The sequence below is a fragment of the Heterodontus francisci genome, chromosome 1 (genome assembly GCF_036365525.1).
Source record: "Heterodontus francisci isolate sHetFra1 chromosome 1, sHetFra1.hap1, whole genome shotgun sequence".
Classification (NCBI taxonomy): Eukaryota; Metazoa; Chordata; class Chondrichthyes; order Heterodontiformes; family Heterodontidae; genus Heterodontus; species Heterodontus francisci.
The window spans coordinates 243,813,037-243,821,166 of NC_090371.1; the positions used below are offsets into that span (position 1 = coordinate 243,813,037).

Here is an 8,130-nt window from a genome sequence, read left to right on the forward strand (position 1 = left end):
TGCTGCATTATGGATGCCATTTATAAACCACTTCAATTTCTTACTCAGCATATGATGTATGGAAAAACTGCATTTTAGGTCAGTCATTCAACCTGACATTGACATAAGAAAGGATGGGCATACTGGCCATGTTGAGAATATATTCACCATAGTGTTTCTCTGGGATATTTAAAATTCTTTCAGAAATGCATCCCTTTGCACCCTTATTTAAAACTCACTTGTTAGTTGCCCCACAGCATGAATGGAATGCTTCCATTTGTCTATACAGACCACTGTTTTAAGTTCCGCATCAGATCAGTTAATTAGTATTAATAAATAGTGATTGTGTACTACTTTGCGTTGGCTTGTACTTTTTGGAGATTCAGTCAGCATGCTCAAGCTTGGATCTTTTAAAACATCTAATATGAATGAGAGGATATCTCATGTCACTGTTGGCTAAAGTCACCAAAAAAGCACTATTAAATGTAATATAATACTATTAAACCTTCAATTTTTGAAGAAATATTTATTTTCTCCTCTTCCTCCTCCTCCTCCTTTCCCACCTTGCATTCTGAAATATTTCTGTGCCGATTGGCTATTCTGGGCAAGAGGATGAGTTGCAGATTTTTTTTCGAATGCTGTTACAAAACCAGCCATTGAGAAATGTATAAGAATGTCAGTGTTAGCATGCTTTCAATTTTACTTCTTTGGGGAGAATTTAAAGACCTTTGCTCAATGTCTCTTCATGACAGCATGGCTGAGATCAGAAACCACATGGTGACTCATTGTACCAAAACTGTGTCTTGACACTCAATGACATCTCTCAACTTTTTTGAGTTTTGTTGAATTTATTCATTCTCAGCAGATATTTCTACCAAGAAAAATTTATGATCAGACAAATTTTACTGTAACTATTTTTTATATTCTCTATCTTATAGATGTGTATTAAGTATTTTCAATGTTGGTAGAAAGTGACTTTAAAATGTGTTTCTCAGAAGTTAGTAATTTTGTTTTAAAACATGGCAAATCAGATTATATTTAATGTTGAATAAATGTGTTAAACTCTCAACTACATTAAATATAACCTGTAGTTAGTATAATTAGCGTCAGGTGAGTGTTTGATATCTCTTACACCCCAGGAGTTGTTTAAGTTGAGAAAGGGACTCACTAGTGGCTTGACCTCAAATCAAGTTACTCAATTTAATTTTTCCACTGCTGTGCAATATCTTAGTCCACAAGGTAATACTGAGATGGACTTCTTTAAAAAGACTAATTTGTAATTGAATTTTTTCTGAAGAGACTGCTTCTGATTCTCTATAGTTGTCTCCACTATAACCTTCCATTAGTAGCGCACCTATAAATGGGGAAAATTAATTGGCAATTATTAAAAGATCCCAAGGCACATTGACCAGTGAGCCTACATCCATAAGTGCTTGGACAGATGTGGAACAAAATTAGATTATATTTAGATTATTCAGTTGAGTTTTCATTGCTCAGAATTTTCTGGATTTTGCAAGTGTTCCTGAAAACTTAAAAATGCATCAAAATGTAATTTTTAAAAAAACAAACAGCCATGCATTTTCATGTTAAATCTCCAGAGAATTTAACCACTGGGATTCTATCTAGTCAATAATGTGATTTGCTAAGTAGTTTCTGATTTGTTAAAATATTATGGTTAACCAGTGCAAAAAATATCATTGATTCGTGATAAAGGAAATTCACTGTATTTCTTACTTGATGTGCCTGACACCCTGACTGTTGTTTGCAGTGCACTCTGGTACAGGAATTTGCAATCTAGAAATTCAGATTTTGTGTGTGTGTGTGTGTGTGTGTGTGTGTGTCTATATAAACCTATTGAACAAAATTATAAAAGTTAACTTAGATATGTGCAGAAGATGTAAGAAACATCTCTTCATTTTTGGCATTCAAAATGCACTGCAAAAATAATACTTGAAATAATGTTAGTTTAAGTTTTTGCTGACTACATTAGATTTGTAAATGCGAAATCATTAAAATGCCCACAAATAATGGTTTAATAAGTTTCTATAATGTGTTATAATTCTTGTTATGATGACAAATGATTGGGGTATGGATTATTGTTTACTTTGGGCACTCATTGTCACCATCAGATGCCAAATGCAGGGCAAAACACCGCCAAAAATATACCTAGCATCTCATGTATGTGTTTAACTGCTGAACCTGAGGCAACCCCACTGAATGCAACATTTTAAGATCATGTTTCTACTAAAATGACCAATATAATGTTATGCAACTTGTCCTGTTGAGTCCTTCCTGCTTCTCTTTTTGGATCAGGTCATCTTTGCATTAATACAAACATCTGTGACCAACACTGTGTTACGAGAGTGTTGAATTTTACCTATAATGCAACAGAAAACTTAAAATACTAAATTCAGTGAGCACAAAAAAACGGTAACATTAAATATTGAATCCGTGGGGAGAAAATCAAAGCTAGTACCAAAATCGTATCAAGCAACCATAATGCACGAATGTGAATTTTTCAATTTTCCATCATCCTCCTGGCCTTGAGTAATTTAGTGCCAATTAGCACAATTTTGGTTTGTTTGTGTGCATGGGATGCCAGTGACACTGGCAAAACTACATTTAGTACCCACCTCCAGTTGCCTTGAGGAAGTGATTGTGTTCCTGTGATGGTGCTAAGTGGGAATTCCAGGAATTTGGCTCACAAATGATGGTATATGCCAGGATGCTTGTGTTCCAATGATCGTGTTGCTCATTTTCTTCTTAGTGGTAGATGTCGCAGGGCTGAGAGGTACTGTTGAAGTAAGCTTGGCCAGTTGGTGCAGTGTATTCTATAGATAATAAGTATTGCAACCGTGATATGCCAGTGGTGGAGGAAGTAGATTTTGAGTCCAGTCGCAGGGTTGCTGATTAAGGCAACTGCTTTGTCCTGGATGGTGTTGAATTATGGACAGCTTAGTACTTTGGACCAATGTCCATTAGAAACTTGATTGAGATTGTTCCATGAGGGATCAGTCCATTTTATAAAAAAATCACAGTGTCAGTTTCACAGATGACATGTTCAGAGCAGAAACAGCGCTTCCAATTTGGACATGTTTGGGGTTTTCTGGTGGGTTCCCATTTTTTTTTTAAGCCTGCCAGAAAACCCCAAACTTGTTCGAGGTTTGGAAGCACTGGTTCTGCTGTAAACCTATATCAGCTATGAAATTAGTGCTGTGAATTTAAAAAAGAACTGACGAATCACAAAGCTGAGTTCCTGCTCTCTGCAACTTTGAGGGAGGGGAGAGACGGTGGAGGAGTGAGAGAGAGAGGAGGAGTAGAGAGAGAGTGGCGAGATGGAGAGAGAGAGAGTGGCGAGATGGAGAGAGAGAGAGTGGCGAGATGGAGAGAGAGAGAGTGGCGAGATGGAGAGAGAGAGAGTGGCGAGATGGAGAGAGAGAGAGTGGCGAGATGGAGAGAGAGAGAGTGGCGAGATGGAGAGAGAGAGAGTGGCGAGATGGAGAGAGAGAGAGTGGCGAGATGGAGAGAGAGAGAGTGGCGAGATGGAGAGAGAGAGAGTGGCGAGATGGAGAGAGAGAGAGTGGCGAGATGGAGAGAGAGAGAGTGGCGAGATGGAGAGAGAGAGAGGCGAGATGGAGAGAGAGAGAGTGGCGAGATGGAGAGAGAGAGAGTGGCGAGATGGAGAGAGAGAGAGTGGCGAGATGGAGGGAGAGAGAGTGGCGAGATGGAGGGAGAGAGAGTGGCGAGATGGAGGGAGAGAGAGTGGCGAGTTGGAGGGAGAGAGAGTGGCGAGATGGAGGGAGAGAGAGTGGCGAGCTGGAGGGAGAGAGAGTGGCGCGAGATGGAGGGAGAGAGAGTGGCGCGAGATGGAGGGAGAGAGAGTGGCGCGAGATGGAGGGAGAGAGAGTGGCGCGAGATGGAGGGAGAGAGAGTGGCGCGAGATGGAGGGAGAGAGAGTGGCGCGAGATGGAGGGGAGAGAGAGTGGCGCGAGATGGAGGGAGAGAGAGTGGCGCGAGATGGAGGGAGAGAGAGTGGCGCGAGATGGAGGGAGAGAGAGTGGCGCGAGATGGAGGGAGAGAGAGTGGCGCGAGATGGAGGGAGAGATAGAGGGGGGCGGTGGAGAGATAGAGGGGGGGGCGGTGGGGGGAGAGAGTGGGAGGGAGAGGGAGTAGGGGGGGACTGAGCGGGAGAGAGGGAGGGGGAGAGGGGGTGAGAGAGGGGAGGGGGAGGGGGGGCGGGGGAGAGAGCGAGGGGGCGGGGAGAGAGAGAGACAGAGCGGGAGGGAGAGGAGAGTGGCGAGATGGAGGGAGAGAGTGGCGAGATGGAGGGAGAGAGAGTGGCGAGATGGAGGGAGAGAGAGTGGCGAGATGGAGGGAGAGAGAGTGGCGAGATGGAGGGAGAGAGAGTGGCGAGATGGAGGGAGAGAGAGTGGCGAGATGGAGGGAGAGAGAGTGGCGAGATGGAGGAGAGAGAGTGGCGAGATGGAGGGAGAGAGAGTGGCGAGATGGAGGGAGAGAGAGTGGCGAGATGGAGGGAGAGAGAGTGGCGAGATGGAGGGAGAGAGAGTGGCGAGATGGAGGGAGAGAGAGTGGCGAGATGGAGGGAGAGAGAGTGGCGCGAGATGGAGGGAGAGAGAGTGGCGCGAGATGGAGGGAGAGAGAGTGGCGCGAGATGGAGGGAGAGAGAGTGGCGCGAGATGGAGGGAGAGAGGGTGGCGCGAGATGGAGGGAGAGAGGGTGGCGCGAGATGGAGGGAGAGAGAGTGGCGCGAGATGGAGGGAGAGAGGGGGTGGCGCGAGATGGAGGGAGAGAGGGGTGGCGCGAGATGGAGGAGAGAGGAGTGGCGCGAGATGGAGGGAGAGAGAGTGGCGCGAGATGGAGGGAGAGAGAGTGGCGCGAGATGGAGGGAGAGAGAGTGGCGCGAGATGGAGGGAGAGAGAGTGGCGCGAGATGGAGGGAGAGAGAGTGGCGCGAGATGGAGGGAGAGAGAGTGGCGCGAGATGGAGGGAGAGAGAGTGGCGCGAGATGGAGGGAGAGAGAGTGGCGCGAGATGGAGGGAGAGAGAGTGGCGCGAGATGGAGGGAGAGAGAGTGGCGCGAGATGGAGGGAGAGAGAGTGGCGCGAGATGGAGGGAGAGAGAGTGGCGCGAGATGGAGGGAGAGAGAGTGGCGCGAGATGGAGGGAGAGAGAGTGGCGCGAGATGGAGGGAGAGAGAGTGGCGCGAGATGGAGGGAGAGAGAGTGGCGCGAGATGGAGGGAGAGGGTGGGAGAGAGGGGAGGGGGAGAGAGAGATAGAGGGGGGGCGGTGGAGAGATAGAGGGGGGGGCGGTGGGGGGAGAGAGTGGGAGGGAGAGGGAGTAGGGGGGGACTGAGCGGGAGAGAGGGAGGGGGAGAGGGGGTGAGAGAGGGGAGGGGGAGGGGGGCGGGGGAGAGAGTGAGGGGGCGGGGAGAGAGAGAGACAGAGCGGGAGGGCGGGGGAGAGAGAGAGAGAGACAGAGCGGGAGGGCAGGGGAGAGAGAGAGAGAGGGGGGCGGGGAGAGAGGGTGAGGGAACGGAAGAGAGAGAGAGGGGGGAGGGGAAGAGAGAGAGGGGGGAGAGGGAGAGAAAGAGAGGGGAGGGGGGAGAGGGAGAGAAAGAGGGGAGGGGGGAGAGAGAGAAAGAGAGGGGAGGGGGGAGAGAGAGAAAGAGAGGGGAGGGGGGAGAGAGAGAAAGAGAGGGGAGGGGGGGGAGAGAGAGAAAGAGAGGGGAGGGGGGGAGAGAGAAAGAGAGGGGAGGGGGGGAGAGAGAGAAAGAGAGGGGAGGGGGGGAGAGAGAGAAAGAGAGGGGAGGGGGGGAGAGAGAGAAAGAGAGGGGAGGGGGGGAGAGAGAGAAAGAGAGGGGAGGGGGGGAGAGAGAGAAAGAGAGGGGAGGGGGGGGAGAGAGAGAAAGAGAGGGGAGGGGGGAGAGAGAGAAAGAGAGGGGAGGGGGGGAGAGAGAGAAAGAGAGGGGAGGGGGGGAGAGAGAGAAAGAGAGGGGAGGGGGGGAGAGAGAGAAAGAGAGGGGAGGGGGGACGGAGAGAGAAAGAGAGAGGGGGGAAGGAGAGCGAGAGAGGGGGGAAGGAGAGCGAGAGGGGGGGAGGGGGGTGAGAGAGAGGGGGGAGGGGGGGTGAGAGAGAGGGGGGAGGGGGGTGAGAGAGAGGGGCGAGAGAGAGAGAGAGAGGGGGGGCGAGAGAGAGAGAGGGAGGGGGGGCGAGAGAGAGAGAGGGGGGGTGCGAGAGAGAGAGAGAGGGGGGGTGCGAGAGAGAGAGAGAGGGGGGGGTGCGAGAGAGAGAGAGGGGTGCGAGAGAGAGAGGGGGGTGCGAGAGAGAGAGAGGGGGGTGCGAGAGAGAGAGAGGGGGGTGCGATGAGAGAGAGAGGGGGGGTGCGAGAGAGAGAGAGGGGGGGTGAGAGAGAGAGAGGGGGGGCGGGGGCGAGAGAGAGAGAGGGGGGGCGGGGCGAGAGAGAGAGAGGAGGGGGGGCGAGAGAGAGAGAGGAGGGGGGGGCGAGAGAGAGAGAGGAGGGGGGGCGAGAGAGAGAGAGGAGGGGGGGGCGAGAGAGAGAGAGGAGGGGGGGCGAGAGAGAGAGAGGAGGGGGGGCGAGAGAGAGAGAGGAGGGGGGGCGAGAGAGAGAGAGGAGGGGGGGCGAGAGAGAGAGGGGGGGGGCGAGAGAGAGAGAGGGGGGGGGAGCGAGAGAGAGAGGGGGGGGGCGAGAGAGAGAGGGGGGGGCAGAGGAGGGGAGAGAGAGAGAGAGAGGGAGGGGAGAGAGAGAGAGAGAGGTGGGGAGAGAGAGAGAGAGAGGGTGGGGGAGAGAGAGAGAGAGAGGGTGGGGAGAGAGAGAGAGAGAGGGTGGGGAGAGAGAGAGAGAGAGGGTGGGGAGAGAGAGAGAGAGAGAGAGGGTGGGGAGAGAGAGAGAGAGGAGGGTGGGGAGAGAGAGAGAGAGGAGGGTGGGGAGAGAGAGAGAGAGGAGGGTGGGGGAGAGAGAGAGAGGAGGGTGGGGAGAGAGAGAGGAGGGTGGGGAGAGAGAGAGAGGAGGGTGGGGAGAGAGAGAGAGGAGGGGGAGAGAGAGAGAGAGGGGAGGGAGGAGGGGGAGAGAGAGAGAGAGGGGAGGGAGAAGGGGGAGAGAGAGAGAGAGGGGGAGGGAGAAGGGGGAGAGAGAGAGGGGAGGGGAGAGGGAGGAAGGGGGAGGGGTACAGAGAGTGGGAGGAAGAGGGAGGGGTACAGAGAGAAGTGGGAGGAAGGGGGAGGGGTAGAGAGAGCGGCGGGAGATTGTGGGAGGGTTAGAGAGAGAGGAAAGGGAGGGGAGGAGGGTAGAGAGAGAGGAGAGGGGACCGAGGGGTAGAGAGAGAGAGAGGGGAGGGAGGAGAGAGAGAGAGGGGAGGGGGGGGAGAGAGTGAGAGAGGGGGGAGGGGGGGAGAGAGTGAGAGAGGGGGGAGGGGGGGAGAGAGTGAGAGAGGGGGGAGGGGGGGAGAGAGTGAGAGAGGGGGGAGAGGGGGAGAGAGTGAGAGAGGTGGGAGGAAGGGGGAGGGGTAGAGAGAGGAGTGGGAGTTTGGGGTGGGTTAGAGAGAGAGGAAAGGGAGGAGGAGGGGTAGAGAGATGGCAGGGACGGAGGGGTAGAGAGAGAGGAGAGGGACCGAGGAGTAGAGAGAGAGGAGAGGGGAGGGAGGGTGGGGGAGGATTAGAGAGAGAGGAGATAGGGGGAGGGAGAGAGGGGGAGGAAGAAGTTGGGCGAGAGAGAGGGAAGGGAGAGGAGGAGATGGAGGGAGGGTTCGAGAGAGAGGAAAGGGAGGGAGGAGGTATGGAGAGGAGAGGGGAGGGAGGGGTAGAGAGAGAGAGGGAGGGAGTGATAGGGAGAGAGGGGTAGAGAGAGAGGAGAGGGAGGGGTAGAGAGAGAGGAGAGAGAGGGGTAGAGAGAGAGGAGAGGGAGGGGTAGAGAGAGGAGGAGAGGGAGGGGTAGAGAGAGAGGGAGGGAGGGGTAGAGAGAGAGGAGAGGGAGGGGTAGAGAGAGAGGAGAGGGAGGGGTAGAGAGAGAGGAGAGGGAGGGGTAGAGAGAGAGGAGAGGGAGGGGGTAGAGAGAGAGGAGAGGGAGGGGTAGAGAGAGAGGAGAGGGAGGGGTAGAGAGAGAGGAGAGGGAAGGG

At 52.8% G+C, this 8,130-nt stretch overlaps 1 protein-coding gene across 14 annotated transcripts in view; it reads left to right on the forward strand.

Moving 5' to 3' along the window:
- Window positions 1–8,130, forward strand: part of kiaa1109 (KIAA1109 ortholog) — a 637,888-nt gene that overhangs the window by 239,917 nt on the left and 389,841 nt on the right. The gene's annotated exons all lie outside the window — the stretch shown is intronic.